The sequence below is a fragment of the Rhopalosiphum padi genome, chromosome 4 (genome assembly GCF_020882245.1).
Source record: "Rhopalosiphum padi isolate XX-2018 chromosome 4, ASM2088224v1, whole genome shotgun sequence".
NCBI lineage: Eukaryota > Metazoa > Arthropoda > Insecta > Hemiptera > Aphididae > Rhopalosiphum > Rhopalosiphum padi.
The window spans coordinates 6,085,251-6,112,311 of NC_083600.1; the positions used below are offsets into that span (position 1 = coordinate 6,085,251).

A 27,061-nucleotide genomic window follows, 5' to 3' on the forward strand; every position below is an offset into this window, starting at 1 on the left:
GCGAGTGTGTTGAACCAACGTTGCCACCGCGTTCACAAATGTCAATCTTGCGTCAATCGTTTGAAAGTTCTCTAAATAACATTGTGATATAAATCGTTGCTAAAATTTAATTAAATTTGGCGAACGTTTTTAAGAGGACGACACGCCCGCATGTGTTGTTATCTCCGTTTTATAGTAGTACAACATAACAATATCGTGTTCAAAAGATCTAAATCGCGTGTTGTTGGCTTTAATTAAGTATCTGTTATCCTTCCAATTTCTGTGTGTTATAAGATGATACTCACGTATGTGTCATCATTAAAGTGATAAAAGACGACGCGTTGTCATAAGATCAGAACACTTTTTTTCAATCACTGATCAGTCAAAAATAGCATTGATTTCGATTTTCAGTATTATATATTATCACATGGATACGACTATGTAGGAATGTGTAACGCTCGCTCATTCAATAGTAATTATTACAACAACACATAAAATTGTTCTAACATTACTAACCCACGTGTGCGTGCTGCAGTGCGCGTGTTTTTGATTTTTCACCGTTTTCCCATGGCATTCGTATAAACACTCTTACATATAGATGTGTGTGTGTGTTGTGCCTATATAAGAAGAATTAAATGTAATCATTCCCAAGGTCGTTACTGCCGCTCAAGAAAGTTCAATATAATATTCTTAAACTGCATGGCAATAAAGCGGAGGCAACAATATAATAATATATATTATATACTGACAACAAATCGCGCTTGTTACTACACATATATATATATATATGTGTGTATGTATTATTTATTGTTATACACACGCGCGCAGCTCACGAACGAAAAACACGAAATACGACGGCCACTATTTATATAGGAATATTAACACCTGCGTATTCATCCGTTGGCAAATAACCCCTCCGCCACCTTACTTTAATACAGTTTTAAGGTGATTAACATACCCCTGATATATACCTATACGACATGCAATTATATATTTATCGATGATAAAAAAATGTGACTTAACGATTCGGATCGATCTTTTCATTGATAATACGAGAGTTAAAAAAACACATACTCATACATATATTATACTTATTATAATAACACGCCGAGTCTCCGACATAAGTTTCACTTTAATTCGAGTTTAATACAATGCTCGGGGAAATCTAGTGTTTTGTTAAATGTGCGGTCGATATATATATATACAAAAAATATATATGTATATAGGACAATTTGAAGTGTAGGTATAAGCCAACACAATGGCTTGTACGCCGACGGTTGACAATGTGTAAATATATTTTATATACATAGATACCAAAGATCCGCGGCGATTATCATTTAAACACAAAACACGCCATCGGAATCGAATAGGCGGACGATAAAATGTTTTTTTTTAATTTTATTAACGATATTCGGTAGGTAATCGTAAAAAAAACGAACGTGTTTTCGCTCCCAAGCTTGTCGAACGAAAAGGAATCTGTAAATCTTCACTGAGCACGTGCACAAATCGATGTTTACCTGTGCATATATGAATGTAATAATATATTATATGTATAAAATATATTTTAACAGTGATGTGATGTACCATATCGAAAGGTGGTGATGTTCAATCGTAACTGAGAAATTCGGCGCTAGTAATCAGATAACGCACTTATTTTTTATCGTGATTTGTATATTGATAACAGCGTGGGTTGTCACGTCGTATATTTATATATTGAGTTAAGTGCACCTGCTGAATACGCCTTATCTGCAGCTCTTTGTATATATATAGTGGCCGTCAATTTTCGACAAATATATTTACTCCCCTTGATAACGAATTACTGATAAACATGTTCAAATAAAATATATTATATCGATTATCATGCTGCAGGAGCTGTCATGACTTGCTAAATAATTTTCTCATATTCAACAGTCATACACATACCTATATATTTAATACACCTATATTATAGATACTTAACGTACATGGTAATTTTATGTAATATATTTATTGCATTTGTCGATATAATTTTTGGAATTACAAGTACCTATATAGCTGATAATTATTCACATAAACGTTAATTTTCTTAAATTAATCATCTTTTTTTAATAAATTATTCTAACTAAAACTATAGAAATATTGTTTAAAGCAATAACGATAAGTGACCTATACTTTCGTCTATGGCACTCTATGTAGTTATACCTGTAGAAAGCATTTGTTTGGGGAAATTAACTTCTTGTGAGGGTATATAATTATATTCTTGAAGATATTGATGTAATTATGATGACTAAGTGGCTCGGTACAAAATAAGTAATGATGGTCTGTTAAAGCCTTCAAGGTAACGTCAAATGTTATACTGATGGTTTTTTTATTTTAGTCAGTTCGGGAGATGACGTAACGAGAATGACAGGCATCGAGTTGTCAGAGAAAAGGGTAGATCATAAATTTATAATATTAGTAATTATTTTATCTAGTTAATTATTTTCAAGTCTTAATTCTTAAATAAATGTACAGATAAAATTTGAAAATACGTGATATCTGCATATTATATAAAAATAGTAACAACAATACGAGATACTTGATGATATGTTAGACAAAGATCAAGGTTTACTTTATACTGTATTTACTATATATATATATAAATACGTTGACTAGCTAAAAAGAACTATAGAGATAGATTGTCGTAGCGCGGCGCTTAATTTTTAAACCAGACCTGAAAACTAACATGTTCGACGTTCGTGATATAAAGATTGACCTCAATTATATGGTAAACATAATATAATATTATTATAACGACATTGATCCTTCGTAGGCGGCTGCCAAAGTATTTCGTACGAAATTATGCGCAGAAATCGTTGATGATTGTGTCTTACATTTACATATGTATATATATACATATTTTGATAGAGATTGCAAGGTTACTTAATTGATCATGGAATATACACACGGAAGGGGGCTAACCTCACCCAGATCTATTTAAAATATAGAAATGATGATTTTCGTATATTTTTTCCGAGATTAAAATTACATATTATACAACATTATTATATATTCTATACACTATACACGCTATATTTTACTGTTGGAGCTTCGAGCGTTGAAGTCCCCTCGATAACGGCGGCACTGACATCATACGAATAAAAACGTTTTCACACCATCATCGCCGCGCTGCAGCACTGCAGTATTGTCTATTTGTATTCGACCGTTATCTCATCAACCCTTAGCGATTAAAATTGTCTTTTGTTTTTCGACCGTTCCCCTAGGGTGCAGCATACAGAATTAACACCGTGTGTCAATATGATTAATACGACCTATTATACACCGCTAAGTACGTGGGTTTTTGTTTTTTATCTCTCCTCGACCTTTACTAAACATATTGTCTGTTACACGAAACCCACGACAACTTACAACAGTCGATATCAACCCATATGGATCGTCGTATGCTCGCAGAATCGGTGTATAGTGTGTGTACGATCATCGTCACCCGACTTAACTCGCCGTAAATCTAATAAATATAATAATTGATTTACATGGTTTTATTTCTTCCCGAGCCAGTGCGACGACGAGGTCGTATGCAGTCGGTCGTCGTCGCACGCGCATTGTCCAACATCCTATTGTGTTTAAAAATGAATATACATATAATGTAAGCACGGTTTCGATATGATCACAATAATGCGTGCACTTCGCCGGCGCGATATCTGTTATCGATTAAATCGTTTTTCTTTTGAACACGGCATCGCACGTATAAAGTATATTATTATTATTGGTTGTTCCCTTGAAACACTTATGATGCGCCCATATGGCATTCAAATATATTGTAATCAGGTATATGTGCGAAAACCTTGGCCGATTATGTTGATAATGAATTTCAAAATTTTTGTAAGTTTTTATGCTCATAATATTAATATAATAATATAACGTGAACAACATGACCATCGTCGTTTGTACGCGCTTGTAGAACAATAGCCGTGTCGTAATAATCATTACGAATCCCCTAAAACATATATTATACACTTGGACTGGCGCCGTCAAGACTGCGCTCCCGATACGTGATGCTAGGTAACGGCGGGCACGCCGGAGACGAACGAAGGGTTCCGACAGGAAGTCTACTCCACTCCCGCCCACCACCAACGACCGCCGAACGCGGGTCCCATGCCATATTGACAAATGCAGACGATAATATGATAATGTAACGTATTGTTGTGTTCACATAATGTATAATAATATGACGAGGTGTATAATAATAATATACTGCAGCGTCCGCGTGATTAAAATATAATATTATCACGGCGGGTCCCGCGTCACGATCAATTTGGCAGCGTAAAACGTACACGTTTTTGTCGTGTTCGCGCCAATCCACTGAAGAAGGGGATTTACCCGTGTCCGTGTACAGCGTGTATATCATACACATTGCATATTTTATTGCCTTGACATTGACAAATCGAATTTTTACACACATGTGCCGTTATTAGAGGTATGTACACGATCGACTCTCGGACAGACGGCCCTCCCCGTGTATATAGTATAATACGCAAATCATTGGTCGTCGATAATATTATTATTATCGTATAATATGTATATGTAGTCGAGATTTGCGGTCGAGTATTATCCCGAACAGCCGACGGATTGTGATCACTAAATAATGTATTAGTTGTATGTATGTTTATACGATGTTCGATGTCTGACTGTTGGATTTTTGTTTGTTTGAAAGCCGTTCATTGCGCACGTACAATATATATATATAATTTAAACGTAGTATCGTGTGGACGAGGAGACGATGAAGGATGAACGATGAACGAATAAAATAGTTCTGACACGGGGTGGTTGTTGCAGGTCTCGAACAGCGTGGTTTGTTAACCGGCGTCAATCGCTGCATGTGTGCAATATAAATGTATATAATATATTATTGTATAATATGATAAATTAAATGTGTGTGTGACCAGCCGTCCATACGCGTATATATACAATGGTGACACGACTATTATACATGTAATATAACGACCAGAAGATTTTGGGAACCCCTCTGCGTTGCCCCGCAACGTCCAGTGCGTCTCAGAATTCGCGGCAACGGGCAATTAATAAATCCCCCGGTGGCCCCATCGGTCCCGCTCGTCGCCCACTCGAAGATTCTTCACCGTCGTCGAACATTCGTGACCGCTGCGGCGCTGCCATAAAGATTTCGTGTACAAGGTCGTCGTCGACGAGGATCGCCGCCGCGCGCGTTATTTTTAAAAGCGCGAAAATCAAAAACGTTTTGTTCTCACATTTCCATAAGCATACGTCCTCGTAGTTTTGCAGTGATTTTATTTATACTGTACACGAGTCGCGCCGACACAACGAAACATTCGCCAACCATAGTGTACCACGTCATCGTGTATACATAATTATATTTTATGTACAGATATATCATATTATATACCTGAACATAAAGTGGTATTTAATGGCAATAATTTTTGCAAATCCGATTGAACGCCGTATTACATATTGTATAACTCGACGATATAGTGGACAACGACATACCGTAGCTATATTCGTTTGCAATACATTCCGATCGCATATTTCCACAATAACTACAATAATCATAATTCCTTACAAAGAAATCTACTAGTCATCAGCATCATCATCATCATCGTCATCAACGTCTCGTCATCCGATACGTGTATTTAATATATACGGGAAATCGTTATTTTATTAATCATCGCACACCATATTGCTGTCGCGGATACCGAACACTATATATGTGTACGATATAAATTTCTCGTTTTATAAAGAGTAAATACCTCCGAGTCGACGATGTCGTGGTGACGCTCTTTTGCAAACTGTTTTACTTCAGTGTCATTGACTGTAACGTTTTTAATTAGGTATTCCAAAAGTCGCTAAGAGTAACCTAACCGAAATGCGCGCGTCATACTATATAATTTTATATATTGAACTTGAATGCATTTGCAATACTGACGTAATATTTTTAGATACAAGGTTTAAATAGGTACCTACTATAGTGTAATGCGTGACTTCTAGTGCCAAAAGTATAATAAAAACTATTATAAAATTGTATTTTTACTCAGTATATATTTATTTTTGTCATTGCGCCGCGCACAACAATGAAAAAATTAGCATCCTTTTATAATGATATTATTAGGTATATTAAATATAGTTATTTCATTCTTTTGTGTGGTTCCGGGGTGACTTAACGGTCAAATGCACTTGTTATATTTGCTAATATAATAATGTACAATTTAAACAGAGATTATATTTCAAAACCTGCGCAGATATGCGACGACAACATAGAGGGTTTACAATATTCTATTATAACATATTATTATAAACGTGCGAGAAAAAATTTTTTACAAATTTCGAAGGAACGATTATTATTATAATATATAAATTATATTTAAACCAATACATGGGCTATATATACAGTCACGAATGTGCGTATTACAATATTTACTTCAGTGAGGTCATATTATTATGATGTGATGGTGGATTCGGTGAAATGTACGAAAATATACACAGACCGCCGCAATGTAAATTATTTTATTTTACAACCTATTGTACAACAAATAGGTATTGCTGCGTTAGTGCGTTTATAATACACGTGTATGGGTTTTGCTTTATTATTTTTTGTTTTTACCGAGTTCGTCACGACCGTTGTTGGTCGAAATGATGACGTGAAATATTACCGAACATTGCGGCGCGGGGGCCAACGATCTCCAGCGATAATATCGTGTATATATGTAATAATAATATATAGTTATACGTGTGTGTAATAACGATGATAATAATAATAACAATAATAATAATAATAATAATAGCAGTAATAATAATAATAATAATGGTAATTATTATTATTATTTTAAACGCACGTGTATAATATTTTCGAATGGCTTATGTATCATTTCCACCGAAACTGATTCGCCTACGCCGCCGACGACGACATGATGTAAATTCTTGGGTATATGTATACGTACAGTATAATATACGGTCCATTGTGGTGACTCGGCGGGATGGTGGACGGAAGGGGGCAGGCAGGACCACGCCTGGTTTAAAAGTATGTCCGCGTTTTAAAAATATATTTATAGCAGACATAACACCATATAATAATAATAGTAATAATCATATCTCGATTGTTCTCGTTCACTCTAATACGCGCCTTTTATTCGGTGGCGGTGATTTAACACTAGAAGCGAATAAAAAAAAAAACCGTTTCAAAAACATTGAAACACATAATTTATACAATAAAATACGCGTACCTATGCCTAATATATAATTACACATTATGTATAGCCATATAGGTATATGAGTGTATAGTGCGTATAATATAATGTATATATATATATAAGCATACAGCAGTATAAGCAATGTTGCAAGTGTGGTGCAATGGGAACGCATTATTATTAATATATTATAATTTTCGTTTTTAATATTTCTAATAATTTTTCTGTTTTGTGAAAGTGACCGACGGCGCGAGCGTATGGAAATGCGTCCGTCGCACGTATTTAATACACGTCGTGTGTGTGTGTGTATTATATATTATCTATATACGTATGATGCACGTATGCGGCGATTTAGTTCACGGAGGAGATACATCCGCCGCCAACCCGATAACAACATAAAATATAATATATATACCAACGATCGAAATACTTTCTCTGTAATATACGCGCGTGTGTGTATATAGTGTATATAATAATACTCGCCGGATCATTGGGGAATATTATAGCGACACTGCTCACAGTTCAAATGCAAAACACCTCATTTCCCCGCGAGTCGTTTTCGTTTCGATCGTATAACGTTCGAGTCTCCGTGACGTCTCGTTTAATTTATATTTGTATTCGTGTGTGTGTGTGTGTATCGTACAATTTATTATATTTAAATATATAATATATAACACGTATATGCGTTGTATATTATTATTATCATGTACGAACAGAAAATGAGGTGGTCGCGGGCCATAAATTTTCTCAGCTTCTGTCACGAATGTTACGACCCCGAGACGTATATATGTATATTATAATAGTGTGTGGTGCTGCGATTTGCGCACTTCTCCTTTCCTCTTATGTTCGCCGCTATATATAATAAATATTATATTATATACGATAACCTACGAAATCCGAACCTTTTCGCACGCGGTAGAGAAATTTTTGATGTGTCTCGTTCGTTGGTAACGCGATCCTAGAACCACAATACGCACATATCCTTCGAATATTTTTACGGATATTATACTTTACAATATAATACGCACGCCGCTACCACCACCCACACTCATATGGCCGGTTTTCACTGAGTTTCGCGTGTTTGGCGAATGTCCTATATGTATTTGATTACGAGTTTACAAGTCGTATAATAATCCTATAATGTGTATTATATTATATTTTAAACATATTATTATTATCATTAGTATGTTACAGTCGTTGTCGTCATTCCTCATTGCTCGTTACCGTAGTTGTGTTGCAGTACACACGGATAATAGAAACGAGCAATTAACTGTGACTTGCTAGGGGTCTCGTCACGCTGTTTTAGGTATAATAATATAATATATATGTATATACCAGCTATATATCTCGCGGTTCGTGAGACTCGTACGTAGCGATAAAAATTTAATATTGTATTATACTTATTATATTATTATTAAAATAAAATTGGATTATTAACAGTTTGGAAACTTGGTGTGTATTGGTTATATATAGGTACATTCTTTGCGGAGACCCGCATCATAAACCGTGCTTATATCATAATGTTGTACTGCGCATGAAATAAAAACGTATAACCCACGTATACAATATTATGGTCACTCCGCAGTCCGCGTACGCATGTGATATACGTCGTATGGACTAATCGCGTAAGTTCATCGAGCAAAAATGTTCGTTCTCAATTTGCCCACGAGTCCGATTCCGCCGCCGGGTCGAATTGAAATAACGACATCGTATCCACCTTCTACCCGACTCATTGATAATAATATAATAACGATAACAATATGTACAGTCATAACCTCGGGACGTAATAACGTTATATATGAATAGATAATAATATTATAGAGGAATAGACGCAAAGCCCTAAAAAAAAAAAAGAATTTAAAACAATAATAATTGCCGATTACGAAAGGATCGTATGTTTAGATTTGGGATAAAGATCGGAAAGCTTGGTGGCACCGCCATCACCCCTCAACCAACATACACACAAATACATTTACACACACACGCAAACATACCCCGGAGGGCTCCCGGCGTGCATCGGTTTCACGATAACGATGGTTCACGTTACGCCGCGGCCCGAGGGGTTACGCAGCTAGTCGACGATGACGAAGACTACGGCGACGGCGAACATAATCGCTCGCGCAACGACAAAAAAACAATGACTGTATCTTTCGGGTTATTATATTATTATTATTTTCGTTCAGCCGATTATCGATATCGTATATATATATGAGTATAAATAATGGGTAATGTACGCACACGCGTTTGGGCGCACACAGTATAATATATTAAAATGGACGTGCCTGTGTGTAAGTATGTGTATGTGTGTATCTGTCTGGTGTGTAAGACAATGGTCACAATCAGATGGCGGTGAGAAATAAAAATAATGAAATAGTCGTATGATGGTCAAAGACACGACTTATTAATTTGTGGAATCTGCGTATAACTGATACTTATAAGTTATATTATATTGTAGTATATACTTAAACGATCTTCGGCGGAGGGCACACAAACGGTTGTCCGGGGCGGTGACGACGACGACGACGACCTACTTTCGGACCGTTACAGGACCAACGCAGTCCGCAGTTCCGTACATGGACAAAACGATCTGACGTCAACAACGCATGTTTTCCCTTTATTTGTGTTTAATGTGTATAAATTAGGTTGAGTGCGAGTGCGGTGACGTTAACAATTTTTGCACAAAACACTCAAAATAAATGTTATACTCATATATTTATTATTTATTTGTCATATAATCTTCAAAAGTAGTGTATTTGCGATATTCTAGATTTCTATCCATTTCTGTTTAAACTTCAAATTTAAATTGTATATAGGTATGAGACATTAGTACATCACTGTTATTTTATCTACGACATGGCATTTTCTTTCTCTTTTCCGCTATACTATAATATACGCAGCGTGGGTGATGTTAAGTTTTAACTGTCTGAAACATACCATGCAATTTGATTGTAAAATGTTTATCACCGTTGTTATTTATGTGTAATGTTTTACAAAAATATATAAACATTTTAAAATATAACTATTAATATAAGACAAGTATTATATAGGTACTATAGGTCATAAATTCGGAACATAAATATTATGCATAAATAATAATTGTTTTTTTTTTTCATCAATAGAATTTCATCATAAAAATAATAGAAATTTAATTTTTACACAATTATAATATAATATGCAGCTCTATTATTTCATCATGTGAAATTTTAACAGGAAATTTTTTAACTGTGTTGTCTGACTTTTAAAAATTTCCGCCGGTATTTGTAATATCTATTAGCTACACACTTGACTCTTAAGAGGATGACATTTTATTTTCGTTGTGTAGTGAGTAGTACAAGACCTACTATCTCATTGAATTTAAATTTTTGAATACAAACGTATTTTAAATGGTTTATAATTGTAAAAAAAAAATTGTTGTCATATTGAAAATTTACTGCATTATTAGTGCATTCAGACACTGAAGACCCCATTTGAATATAATACACATTTCATTCTATACTTATACAGTCGTATGTAATTTATTGTCCCAATAACAGAATAACAATCTACGCACTTACAATATTATATTATTATCGTTTGGAAATCCTCACCGCATGCCAGGCGACATCGAGTATTGTTTCTGATTTTACAGGAAAACATGACAATTGCCAATTTAACTTTTTATGTATAAATATTTATTATTTATGTGAACAGATTTTTTTTCTATACACATGTTGTATTCGTGTGTGCAAAATAGGACGTCATCAAATACACGTGTAAGATGTCTCCTTCATACTTGTATAAAACATTTATATGATGTTAGACATGCATACATTGTAAATTATACGTATATATACCTATATAATGTGCGTACCCATTTATATACAGCGGGTAGTTTTCGGACTACACGACTTTTAGTTTTCTACGAAGAAGTCCGACAAAATGTAACACGCACTATACATAACTAGCCTAGGCATATTGTTATATTTATAATACGTACGCACGCTCACATATTATTGTATATAGCAACCGGTTTTCCACCCGGTGCGCATTGTTGTAAATTCTCGTGCAACAGATAGAGTCATCTTTTTCCGAACAGGATAAAAAATCGTACTCGTCGACTTTTTTGACGTCCGCATTGGACACGGGCAGTACATTATATTTGAGCGGATTTTTTTCCTCTCCAAAGTTTTTTCTTTTCATTTCATTGTATATATATATATGTAAAATGTATACATCATGCAATTCACATATGTATGTGTATGTGTGTGTATATACATAAATATATGTACGCAATCTTTCCGAGTCTTTGTAACGCAGACCATAACTCATGCCATTTTTTTCTACTACGATAAATTATAATCCCAACATTCACAGATTTATATAAATGATGATAAAAAAATATTTCTCCCTTCCCGTGTATCCACCCATATTTATATTTATGTTCTTCCTCTCCCTTCCCTCTTTCCGTTTTTTATACGTTTATAACATACGCTGCACAAGCTGTACCTAATAAACATGATATAATACATACCTATTTATAATATATATAAACCTATTATCTACATAAAACTACCTATATTTTTGCTTCTTACCAATAATATGACTTTAGATACTTTTACGGCTAAATATAGCATTGCATACTGTTTAATTCTCTGCAGTGTACACTGCTGTAACTTTTTGTGACACTTACTTTGTTATTTGCATAATATAATATAGGTAATATAGTTATAACATACTTGACGTATCGGAAAATGTTATTAATTCTCACTTCCATAATATATATTCCCCTTATATCACCACGGCTAGTGTTGCTTACAATTCGGTTGGACGGCCTTAATGAAGAAGTTTTTCGAAACGTGGGATGCGTATAATATGGGGAACGCCATCGATGATCTCATTATCGGACGTCCCACGGTGTATAATTATGGTAAAATTTGTGAACCGCTGTCGTTTTCTCAATACCACGCGGCACACAATTTTCGTGATTTATTTTGGAATCCTACACTGTTTTAACTGTAAATCGAATAACGTATTTGCGTTTAAAATTGTAATTGATGGTACCTATATATTTGGTATATTTTGTAAACTGTATACATTACCTATTTAGAATTTGTTTAATTTGAACGAAAATTACACCATTTAAAACCTATGGTTACGGTGTTACATACTTAACCGTTGACTATTACAAAAATCTGTAATACTTATTATGTGAAAGAATAAGTATAAGTGCATTATGTTATAAATATGTATTATACAGAGAGATATTTGGGTTTGGCTATCCATCGCGTGATGTAATTAATTTTTGCGAACTAACAGCGAGTCATTGGCCTCGAACCGGAGATTCTGATAACAGTCTAAACAAATAAAATAATAAAGATCGGCATTGAGGATTTATATTGATTTCGTTAAAAAAATATATAAGTTTATTATCATATTTCGTGGCGTTGTAATGTTTATGTAATCCAGTGTTTGGAAACAGTAGTGAATTTTATCGATGAACTACCGAGAAATTGTCGGCGAGCCACGTAAAATGTTAACAATAATAATTATAATAATTAATACATATAAGTTTGATATTAATATTATCCATACATAATAATAATTAATATCTATTGAGTAATTAATCACTAAATTATAGTGGTTATAATTTTGAAAATTGAGTTTTGGTTCATAAGACAGAAACTTGAAGAAATGTGATTAGTTTTAAAATTTAAACAGTAGTCTAACTGTATGTATCAAAGCTGTTCGTATATTTTTCGTTAAATAAATCTATATTCGTGCGTAATTTCATTTACTATCTTGTACAGAGTTCAAATCCAAATTAGACAATAATACCTTTATACATTTTATTTACGCGAATATTAAAACAATAACATCTGACATTCGACATTATATAACCATATAGTTGTTCAACATTCAATTTTAGCTGAAAAATGCTAACAATATTTGGTATTTTTTAAGTAATAAAACGTGTACAAGCGTACCTTTATTACATGTATACTGCAGTTGCACAAGGGACAGTAGATATATATATATAAACATTTAGACGATTCACATTGTGTTATATATTTCGTGTTGACTAACCGAAAAAACACAAGCACGCACCGATATGTAGTATAACAATAATAATAATAATAATACAATAATAGTTTAACATACCCATACGCGTTATAACAAATACAGCGGTCGCGTTTTGACAACGGTGGCCTAAGTGTATATTATTATTATTATTGCTGCGATTTATAATATTGAGTGGCATGTGTGTTATACAGATGGAGTTTTGTGTTGTATATAATATAATATACATCGATATCGGGTCGAATAGACTACAAATCAGTGCTAATTGAACGACGAAATATAGGTACGTCACGATGATGACTCGTGTATATTTTAGTTATGTGTGTGTGTTTTAAACGGAAAGTTTTAATTCTTACATCTTATATTATATACTATTATTTAGTTTACGATTCATGTGCCTACATACTATCCGTCTTATATAGATGTCTCGCGGACAATCAGATTTAATTACAAGTATTAAGTGTTATATTCGCGTGGTAGGTATATTATATTATGTGTTTAATATTTATGTATGCACTATTGCCACTATTGCACTATATATGTAGTCCTGAGTGGTGATCAAGGATCTAGGTTCCTTTTTTTTATTGGGCTGCTCTAATTTAGCCGTAATAAAATCGCACTTTCATTTCATAAACAAACTGTTTTTTAAATATATCCAATAGGCAAAAATGATGTTCATATTTTACTAAAATACGAGTTTTCACAAACCAATTTTGCGCGTGTATTTATATAATAAAAAAACACGCAGATGCGTGTACACTATACAGAGTACATAATTATAATAATATCGAGAATATAAAATATTGGTGCGTCCTGTATTGTTGTGGTCCTACCTCAACTCAAGTCGTCTTCGTGTGCTGTTTTGTATTAAATATATATTTTGTTTTCTGAGACGATTTCGCGCCGGCGCTATTGAAACAAAAAGAAGCAGTCAATTAACCTCCGCCGACGATAACAACAATGACCGCGGTGTTTACGACGAACGCCCTCGCGCTCGTGATGTCTGTGCGCGCCTGTGTGATGTGTTTACGCGTATAGTACTCGGATAGTGTACGATATTATAATAGCGTGTTGCGGTATTATCTACCGTGACTTGACCGAAACGTCGTTTCGATGACGAGATGCCATCACTGCGGTAAAAATATTTATTACGTAATCGCGTGAAAACCGTTTGTACTATACAATATAAAATATACTTTAATCAGCGATAAAATTCAGATTCTTCTCTCGCCCTTTCCATAACACAAGCACACGATTTTATCTTCATCATAATCGTGGTGTCTCTTTGAAATTAGTCAAAGTCAACGACGTTGTAATTATGTTATCGTCAAACGCCATTTAAATAGGTACAATATCTAAGGTAGAAAGTTTAGGAAAAAAATTAACTTGAGTTACCTAAGTAAAATTAACGTTAACCTGCAAAATGTTAATGGTTAACAAATAATATAAAATATAATACTCTAAAAGTTTAAAATTAATACGGAGAAAAATAATAATTTAATTACTTTTTTAATAACTTCATTTTTTTTAAAAAATTCATCCTGTACGCTATTCCTTCTTTTATTGTACACTATAATGTCTGAGGCAATTTTATATGTCAACTAAATTATGGAATCATGGAATATATATTTATTTTTATTTATATTTAATATTATTGTATCTATATAGTGATAAAAAAAAATGAATAATGAAGTACAGATGGACCCCAACTTCTTTATCTTTAGTTTTAAATTAAATTGAAAAATAACCAACTTGTTAAGTTGATACTTGATACCAACTTTTGTACAGTACTATTCCTACTAATTGTGATCAATACTGATAGTAATTACACTGTTTTTCCTCGTGTGTAATAATTTATAACGATCTATCGTAATCATAATAATGCTTCAGTATAAACGAATTAGAATTGAAGAATCGCGAAAAACAGTAGATACAATATACCATTCATTATTCACAATAACAACAATATGAATCGCGCGCGGTACGGAGCACATCATAATAGTATAATATAGGTTGTTGGCCGCAGACACATACACACACTGACACACAAACAATAATACGTCAGTGCATAATAACAGTGCAATTGTGCGTCACTTGGTCGTCCTGTAAACGTGTTGGTGCATTATGATTATAGCGGCGGCAGTATGCGTATATACAAGAGTGCCTTGTGAAGGTAAACTTGTTGCAGGCAGCCCATCGCGCGCCCGGACTAGACGGCAGCGGCGGTAGAAACTATAGCAACAGGTACCTTCGCCGACGCTATTGTCATCGTCGGATCCGCGCCCTTGCGGCGCCTGCCGCCGTCGCGCGGGTGGCTGACCCGCGATCGCGCTCGCTTATTTGACCCGATCCCGAGGGCGGTTTACAGCAGGTGCCGCCAAACCGGCTCGGTCACCTCATTGACGACTGTGCTCTCATTATGATAATAATACCGTACTTCCTCGTTCCGGTGCACCGCGAATGCACATCATTTAAATTCAGCTGCAACTATTGTATAACTGCTAAGTAAATACTCTCGTTTTCAAATTGTTGTGTATTATAACATAATAAGGATAAAATTAAAACCAACATTAAGCGTAGAAATAAAACTAAGTTATACGTTTAAAAATGCAAACGAAATTAAAAATAGTGCAAAATAAATAGCGATAGATTTTTTGAAAAATTGAATTGTCTTCCTTGTGCAATATTATTCATATAGGTATGTGAATGTGATGAATGTTTTATTTTTAGAGAAGCTTGAGTCAAACAGTACGTTTAGGGATCACTGTAGTAGTATATTATATAGGATGTTTACAATAATGAAAGCGTCAACACAGATATTATCACGTACGTTACGTGATAGTAATATATCTTACATAGATCGAAATATCTGGAATCATCGGTTCGTATAACTGCGGCATAATCTATAACTCGATGTTTGCACGTGTCTCGCTAATTGCAATAGAGTTCCCAATTGAATGTAATATTATGTCTTAAGCACCCTTGACGATTAGGCCGATGTCGTGTCGCACGTGTATGGAAAAAACACGTGTGAATAATATGAGTATGAGGAAACAAACACATGTATACAATATAATGATAATACAGAAATTATTACGTTATTATTTATAGGTCTATAGGCAATATTATTTACAATGTACATATATATAGTATTAAAATATACGTACATACGGAACAAACGTTTGAAGAAGACGGTGATCAATAATTACTATTACGCTAGGTATATTAATTGCTAATAACAACGATGATCGCGCGTGTGTGTGGGCCTCACGTCTCCGCGTATACTTTACCTATGAACCCCGCCTAAAACAATTCTTTTGCATAAATCCAAGGATTGCGCGCAATTTCGACAGCCCTATTATGTATCGCGTCATTATAATAAAATATTATTACGCGTTTTTTTTCGTACACGTGCGGAAAAAAACATATTTTTATAAACAATAATTGAATAATATGAATGTATATCGTTTTGCAATACAATAATTTGCACAACAACAGCAAGCACCATCGTCGTATTGAAAATATTTATTCCATACAATTTTTCAACCGCAAGCGACGACCACGCATTTTTGTCCGTTTTCGTTAAATATTATAATTATGCATTATTCAAAAGTGTACTTCCAATAAATGTTGATAATCAATGTCTGATGTTAACCACTATAACGTACGTAATATGTATAGAATGTGCGAATAAACGCAACGAGAATTATGAGAAATCGTGGTGTGCATAATTCGCTCGACATCATATTGTATATATTATTATTATCAAACATTTTTACCTGGGATGCGCTAATAGCGGTATTTTATTATTAATAGGTCGTTTTAGTGTTTAATTACTCAAAACCTGCTTTCAAAAAATTTCTAATAACCACCCTTTGACGCTCGTGATTATACCCGTTTTCTCAATGTTTTTGTAGTTTGTTGCCATTTTTCGTTTCGCCTTTATCTCGAGAATCGTTTAAAATATACTGTCGCCGCGCCTCGATATATAACATATTATATTATATAAATTTATTCATCATAACGCCACTGCGTCACACATGTTACTACAGAAAAAAAAGAACGTGCTGTTATTTCGCACGCGTACACAGATCAAACGAACTGAAAGATTTACGTTTTCCTCCTATATGACCACCGCGCCATGCCCCAACGTATATTATGTATATTTATATTTTTTCTGTTCGGTGCCGATTCATTATGACGTGTTGCGAGTAAATGTAATGTATACGTGTAACGTGTTATTATATTTACTAATTTATATACTTATGCGAAAATAAAAATCCCCAATAATGTTTATTCACGTATGTATAATATTCTCTCGAGGTATATTCAGTACCTAATATTATATTTTAGTTATAATCATAATAATAACTATAATAACCATAATATTTCTTTTTACGTTGTTTCAACAATGGCCGATGTAAAATATCACATATTTTAATATGTTATCCAATATGATGGTATATTTTTATATTTTGATTTGTATTATATGTACCCATATAGTTTATATAAACACGCAGTGGTATAATTCATATGAACTATTATAATATTATTTTTTATATGTGTACCTATTATATGTATATATTTATATGTCATGATGCATGTCGGCGCCGAGATATAATTTAGGTTTAGGCTCGTGATTTATGTAAATTGCTTTTGTTTAACCACTTAAATGATTCTCGGGCGCCACTATATGTAAATAGGTGACTGACCCAATCGCATGATTATAATTTGTATTCGTGGGTACATGACTTATAGTGGATTATGGTCTGAGGTCATCTACAAAATAAAAACTTTGGTTTTTACCAATTTAAGTATCAAATTAAAAATACGACGAAATTATTCTATTAGTTTATTACCAATAGATAATGTTTCGTTACTATTGAATTGTTAAGTATTTTATTTATATTTTCTACGAGATCAATACATTATAATCGACAATCGTTACTTATCGTTTTATAATGCATATATTATACCATTGATTATACTAATTCTTATTTCCAATCAAATAAACTGGTTGTTTCATAGCTTCATTACAATATAAAAAATTACACATTAAAACTTCTTTTCAAAGCAAAAAAGCATCGCTTTTTTAATACGGTTTATTACTCGTAGGTATATATATATATATTTATTTTATACACAGATAAATGTAATATTATATTTACAATCAGCTATATATAGCTGTATTTAAATATATACTTAAATATTAAAATACATAAGACGATTTATATTTTTTACACAATTTATTGTACATATGTCAATTTGCCTTCTCAATAAATCCCCTTTTAATATTATACGTATTAATATACGGTTAGGGAAGTACGTGGAAAAAATTTTTGGGGGGTGTTTTTGAGAATCAGTTATTGAAAAATAGGTATATCACAGATATATTATATAAAAATACCTAGGTGCAAGATTTAAGGGAAAACCACCCTTACCTCACTAGCCTGAATATGTTATAAACTCATAAATAATAGCGATTTATTATTTATTTTCTATAATAATATGAATATCATATGATTTTCTTTCCATATTTATAAACTTTAAAATGGAGACATATTTATTTCGTACATAAGGCATTCGCGTCCCTAAAATCAAGTGTAGCTTGATGATCGCATGCTGTAGCATTTCACGCTTTTGACATTTCAATGATCGCGCGTATGACCTTATATAATAATAAATAAATTTCAATAACAATAATAATAATACTACGTACATCACACGTGAATACTGGACGTCACTTGATCGGTCGTTACTCGCGTACCGTTATTAATGCGACGGCGTGGAGGGTAAAAGGTTAAGGCGTATCGCTGGCCCGATTCCAGCGCAGCCTCCGCGACGGCAACTGCCAATTCATATCTTTACCTATAAATATAATACATAATATCATACAATATTATAATACCTATGTGTATATATATATATATATATTACAGGTATGAATATATAAGCCCTGTGCTCCTATATGACCACAGCGCGCGCTTACAACAGTCCGCTCGGATATATATATTATATTTATACTCACGGACAGACGCGATTTGTTATCTAGCGCCCGGACGGTTAATTACAAAACGTGACCGCGGGTCTCACTCTCTTTCTATCTCTCTCTCTCTCTCATGAATCCATCGATTACTAAAGTAGCGTGAATTTTAATTAACTGTTTTTTTTACGATTATTATTACTTTTTATTCCTTTCTTCGTATATTTTATACATATTATATATGTTTATAACGTAGCCGTTGTCGTGTACGGCCCGCCTATACATATTATATATGTATTGTGAGCTGGACAACCGGGCAGTCCTTATACACACACATGCACACATGCACACATGCACACGCACGCTAAACGAAGACTATATAATATAATACGCGGCGGTAAAGAGAAAAAAATTATTAACGCATGTTTATCTCGGGCTTAAGGTTAAGAAGAAAAAATAAAATAATAATAATAGCGTGCCTTCGGGTGGTTCGGCCCCCTGTTATTATATCCTGGACGGAGGGTTGGAGAAGAACATAACACTCGATATCCCATAGATATAATACATATATATATATATAACGACATAACGTATAGTATGTGTGTGTGTGTGTGTGTGTGCGCGCGCGTGTTAGTGCGCGCGCGCGTATTTTATTATGCGTGCGAGAGTGAGTGTAAACCAATTAACATAACTCGATCGTTTTTCCACCGCCCGATAATACACCGAAATATGATTTTCGTCAATTAATAATGCATGTTTGTGTGAGTATAAATTATGCACCCGCAGCTGTACTATTATTATTAAATATGCTCGCAAATATCTACAGGTGCTTTATAACGCCCCGTTATATATACTCATGTAATATGTTATTTTGTATATTATAAAAAATATATAATTTATAATACTCTTAATATTCGTATTATAATTTACACTTTATAGTATACTGTTTCACGGTGTGTATATTTATATTTATTTTATTATTTATAATGCATCACTTATTATTATACTGCAGTGTATAAACAATAGATTTTTGCCATTGACGCGACAATTCAGTGTTTTTCCATGATCGAAATCTTTTTCCTCTTTTTTTAAATTTTTTAACGAGCCACGCAATCGGACGCCGAGCCGATAGACCTTGAGTCGCTCCTGTGTTGCCTACCATGCGTAATATATATTTTATATTATACAGATTTATTCCTTCGTATAGTGTACCAGTCTCCCTCCTCTTCATACTGTCTACATTATCGTTCGGTCGATGTCTTGGCGTGGCTTAAGCTGCAGGACGACGTCTTTAGGTCGGTAAAATAAATACATTCGATTTCAATAAAATATGGACAAAACAGCTTTATTCAAATTATTTACTTGGAAGTATTTAATACTTATACTTAATAACTCAACGTTAGTTGAAAACGAGATCGCTACATAAATTATACAATATGTTGTGTAACTAAGATAAGAGTGTTTTTCAAAAGATTAATACCCGATATTTTATATTTTATTTTGAATTTATAGTTATAATTTTATTGAACATTTTACTAGATATTACCTACCTATGGCATTTAATAAAAAAAAATGTTATACCTAATAGTTAATAATAATACGTGACATGTTTGTACAAAACATACAATGTCAGAGTGTATAAGGTCAGATCGCGGAACTATAATATACTCTTTTAAATTTTAATGAATAACTTTTTTTTTGTTTTATTATATTATCTTATATATTAACCTTAATTATAAGTTATAACACAATCATTTTCAAAAATATATTTATTTAAAAGGACTCGATTTCATACAAAGATTTGTTAGTAGTTAGTCATTTAGTGACTGTTATTATAGAGTATTTGTATAAATGCATTTTTCATTTCTATGAAATACGTTAGAATTATTTTAATTGATAAGATTTTTTTGCTTACCATTATTTTATATGCTTGTGCCATACTACAGTAATTATGGATAATTGTGAAGTTTAAAAACAATTGTTTGTCGTCTAATAATAAATACCTATTATGTTATGCACCTACAATATATAGATATAATTATATTATATAGATAGTTTACAATACAAATTTCTTTATCGTGTCAAAATTGTAATGTCTTAATACGTTAATAATAGATTATAAGAGTTCCTCAATATATTATATGCGTAGCATATATAAATAATTAAATTCATCACGTCGATACATTATAATATTATTGATAGTTTCTCTTTGGTTTTGTAATACTCGAATGGTATTTGTTAATAACATAATACAATAATATAGGTTATTTTATTATAAATCGATAGTAAACTTGACGTCTGTAATATTGTATTGAAATGAATGAAGGCTTATCAAAATGTGAATCATCAGCGATGTATATCTTATATAATATAATAAGCGCTGTGCAATTATTATTGATCGCAAATGTGCAGAACACGTCAGAATAATATTGTAAAATTATGTACATGACATGAGAATATATTTTATTATACGTGATGTGGCCGTTCCATTACTAAAAGGTACCAAAATTAGGTTTTTCTTATTTCAATTTTTTTGTATAAGTGCAAAATGTACATTGCAGGTACATACACTGTTTAGATTTTGACTTTTTTTCATTTAATCAATTCAAATTTGTTGAGTCGTTTCAAAGACGTGTTATAATAATTTAGAAAATCGTAGAATATAGAAAAAAAGGCAAAAATCGAAATATCATTGTTATTATAATTTATTATCTACATTATAAACACGTGAATCGTTGATCCCATGATATATATATATCGAACAATACACTATACACTATAAAAAAAATACCTTATCTAAACTCTGCTACGGTATCCGAAGCGTCGGAAGTGCAAAATCTCTGCCTAAGGTCGACTTCCATGGTCGCATCGGCGCTGCAGATCCAAAAAGCACGCTGCTAATGACTCAAGTCAACCGTCAGCAACACGAAATCGTCGCTGCATGGACAACCTTCATCGACCGTCAATCACGCTGCGCGTGTCTGCCGCCGAAAATGCACTGCAAGTTCACGGCCAAGTCTAACCGGACCGAACCCAGTGCAGTATGTTGTAATCGAGCCGGCACGACCAGCAAGCTTTGACGGCCAAACACTCATTTAAACTTCTCTCGGACACTTCAAATGTGTATCTGCCATATGCCGAATTCTGCAAGTCAAAATAAAATAATTATTATCGTCGTGAAATTTTAGATCATGTTATATTTATTAGTACGTAAATAGGTATAAGGTATGTTAGAGGAAATTTGTTTTTTAGATAAATAATTCTTCATACGGGTTGATTGCGGCGCCCGTGGTACATGCAATGGAACATTAAAACATTAAAGTACATTCGAATACCTATAATATTCTATATTATTAGTTAATATTAATAAAACCAGTCGATCGATAATTTAATTCAAGTTTAATATAAAAAAATATTATAATATGAACGTTCAGCGTGAGCTGGTGTAGTGGCTGCAGGTGACCGCTGCTGCATCCGATTGTGCATAAATTAAATAGATTATGCATAATATTAATGATAATATTGTTATTATGCACATAGTATAATAATGTTATTCTTCCTCGATCATCACCGAGTAGGGCCAATTACGAATTTATCAGAATTCAAAGTAATTTATTTTCGTGGTTAGAAATTTTGTTATTTGAACGATTTAAACCTTGTCCGTGTTAACTGATAAGTATTTTTTTTCCTAATGGACAATTTATGGACTAATCATAACCTAACTATAATAATATATATCTATGCTGCCCGCGGTCTAATCGACGTGACTACTGTGGCTATATAATATGAATATCATATACACGCCACTACAGATTAAACAACACAGGTATACACTATATAGTATACACGTATACATGATAATACAATATTTATCGAATCTAGCACATTTCGCTATACCTCTATGCTGCACAAATACAAATTTTCGGGTTTGTTTAAGTAACGCACCTTCTTATTGCCATAATTGCATGGTACAGTCCACTTCTTCTCAGAACTAATTTTAAAAATCCTTGCCTAAAACGTAAAGTCAACATTGATTGTTTGCCTAAACACATACGCGCAGATATGTGACAGACTCGTTTCATTTAAAATTAAAAAAAAAGTATTTGAACATTTAAAATGTACTTAAACCTAATCTAACCTAGAAAAATATGATAATATTCCAATATGATTATAATATGGTATAATATTCTACGCACGTGCTTGTATGCAAAAATACTATGTAACAGAGTGGATTCAAAATAAGTGCTGCTACCTTTGTGTTTGCGCGCCAAAATAAAAAAGGGGAAAATATAGGTAACCACTCTTGCTCTGCTGTATAATAGATTTCGAGTGAACTAATCATTGAGTAAGTTACAGTACTTAGTTATGTGTTAAATTTGAATTCAATGATAAATCATTACATACAAAATACAATTCTGAGCAAAAATAGTCTGTCAGCCTATACTTTATGATATTTATATTTGCTATTAAAGTATTTTATTTTATAATAATTTGGTAAGTTGAAATCATTTTTTCCAAAAATATTTTATTTTAAAATGGATTGCGTGTAATAAATATAATAAAATACGTTTAAAGTTTCAAGTTTCCACAAATAATATTATTAAAATATAATCAAACAAATACTAAAAGTGTTGGTCTTCATTTAAATATCTAATTTCGTCTAAATTTGAACTTAAATGTCTATAAAAATGTTTTTATAGTGTTTATACATGTTTAACATTATTTTTTACAGTATGAAAATGTTTACGCTTTTTGATCGAAAAAAATAAAAAATATCTTACGTCCATAAAATATAAATAGCTTAAAAAGAGTCAAAGTATTTAAAGAATACACTATGTATATGTAACATCCTTATAACTAGTATCAATGTATCATACTAGATTAATTTTCCTAACTAAAAAAATATTGAAGTTGAAAATCTAAGCATTCTTTCTGCTCTAAAAAGTATGGATGAAAAATAACAATAAAAAAAAACACGTTACATCATTGTAAAATCATGTTCGTTAAAATATCATAACAGACTACAGTTGTAGTGTTTTTTTTTATATCCGAAAACATTTGACACGTTTTCGTTTGAAAACCTGTCCATTTTTTACGACAAACTCATCGTATTTTCTTGAAATTTTTTTGTGTTAATAAATTAGTTAGATATATATAACATATGAAATAACTAATAATGTTATATAATAATATTTATACTTATAATATATATTTTAATAAGTCATATTGCTAATTAAATTTTATGGCCGTATGGTTTCCTCTAATAAATATTTATTGGTCACATATAAAAAATAGCTTAATATCATATTAATGTCATTTGATTATATAAATATACTTGTATATACGTAAGGTAATTATGCAAAATATTAAAAACCCAATGGTACATTTGAATATTTTCACAAAATTTATTGATGAATTTGGATTTTCATTTGAAACCTGTTTTGGTTGTCTTAATCATTCGTATACCGCGGTGCATTGGTATTAAAAATAAATCTTTAACGCAGGAGTTTATTCCGTAAAACTGTGTCATACACACACGCAAATGGTAGGTGTATAATATATTATATCAGACTAATAAATAACCGAACATATAAATGTCTGTGATTCAAATTCCTACGCACATAACGCCAATATTGTGTACGCGCGTAATACCCATCCGAATACAACGCGCGGTTTTATATACATTTGCAAATAGGACACTTTAAACACACGATGTGTACATATTTAGTATATTATCTACATATTATACGATATTATAATATTATTATGGTATATGTTATGTTTATGAACGTCGAAGAATTTCACACGCCGCGTGCATTGTAATTTATATAATAAAAAGTAGCCATATAGCCGTCCCGATGATTGGGTATCTCAGCAGAGTACGGCCGAAGACTGTTGGATTTTTTGTTTTTTTTTTTTTTTTTATTTTGTTTTTTTCTTTAATTTGATCGTTTCGTCCGATAACCTTTTGCTGTCGGCCCGGGGTCGTCGTTTATTTTACACAGCCGGTATATCTATACGTATAATACGTACAACACACTACAGCGACGCGTCACTATATAGACATATAATAATAATATAATATAATACTATGTTAAATACTATCGGCGGTCGCGAATCTCCCGTCCTCGGGTATATATGCGTAGTATAACTATTCACGTCGCAAGACTCACGGGTCGGATCGAGCAACTGTTAAGTCGCGCAATTAAATCCGAATACGGTATCCTCACACCATCCCCCGACTTGGGGGCATACAGGCGATAACCCCGTATCGAGAATTGGCGGTAAAAAAAAAACACATATATAATAACACGCACCCCATAAATCTCTCTCGTCTCCGTCGTCTCCTCCGCCACCGCCGTCTCCTTAGTCGACCTATTGCCTGTTGCTGCTGCTGCTGCTGTGCGGACGTTTTACGCAGGCGGCATTGGTAGCGTTGCGGCGGCGGAGGACGTGCGCCGAGCCGGTTTAGGTGGCGGACCACGCGCGTGTAATCGTCGTGAGATCTGACGCTGTGGCATGGCGTGGCGTGTACCTGAGTTTATAACATATTAATATTGTAATATATAATATACGGCTGCAACATTGATCGTTAAACATTAAATACATTTCGATTCCTCGCGCCGATTTAATATGACGATTTTTTTTTTAAATCACGAATAAAACTATACGAGTGATAATAATACAGAAATACATAATATATTGTATTATAATGTCTCAATTAAATAATAATACGAATTATACGATTTACAATGTGTGTAATTATAACACTACATAATATAATATATACAAATATACAATGAACTATAGGTACTGTTTACACTGTATATATCTATAGAGGTTCATGATATCTACGATAAAATAATATAACTGTATAAGGTATAACTGGCTAGATATAATAATGTACGCTGCAAATCGACAGAAACTGGATAGATTGTATAATAGAGGTCCAACAAAATATTTATACCTATTTTATTGTCCACTCTTGTGTAAGATAACGCCACATCCGTGGCCGCATCAGGGTTCACGATCTCTGTCTTGCGAATGCGCAGGAATAAACGGCAAAAAATGAGTTCACCGAGATGTCGTATAAACGATTCGAAAGCGATTTAAGAGCTGAGCCGTTAGTTGCAAAAATTAAAGCAAACTATATATTGTGAACATTTTTTATTTAGTTATGTATACTAAATGATGTAACTCGAAGCATACATTACTTATATTGATTTATTTTGCGATTATTTTACAAATAATACAATTTTCCTTCTAAAATATCAATTTTATTATTTAATGTTTTAAACTGAAAGGGATTTAGTCACTTTCTAATATTTTCTGGAACAGCTCTTTATCAACTTGTTTTTGAAATTTTAAGCATATAAAAGATAGATACAATGGATATTGGTGTGAAGAAGTTACGTCCTTTAATTATATGTATATATTATAATTTATAAAATAAGTTGCGTATTTATCAGATCGTATCAGCAAGTATACCGGTTTGTATTGTCTTGTTAAAATTGGCTGAATAAAATTAATAATGCGATTTCGTCTGGATGTGACGGTTAGGGAAGGCATTTTGAAAAATGAATAACGGATAAACTAAAGGACAAAAAATGCAATCATATTTTTGTGAATACGAGACGAATAATAATATTGTATAACCACCCTACAACAGCACTATTATATATATTCTTCGCGTATAGTTCGTATAATAATAATAATGGTCGAACGATTTTCTTTTTACCGCGGATACCGAACAGCACGTTATACGACACCCTCCGACTTCAGGTTACATAACAATATTTCATCATAGTCATCGTGTACCTATATACTTACTATATGGACGTTGTGCAGA

At 32.9% G+C, this 27,061-nt stretch overlaps 1 protein-coding gene across 7 annotated transcripts in view; it reads left to right on the forward strand.

Annotated features, from left to right (window-relative positions):
• Positions 1 to 27,061, forward strand: part of LOC132929543 (protein grainyhead-like) — a 101,412-nt gene that overhangs the window by 10,462 nt on the left and 63,889 nt on the right. The window lies entirely within an intron of this gene.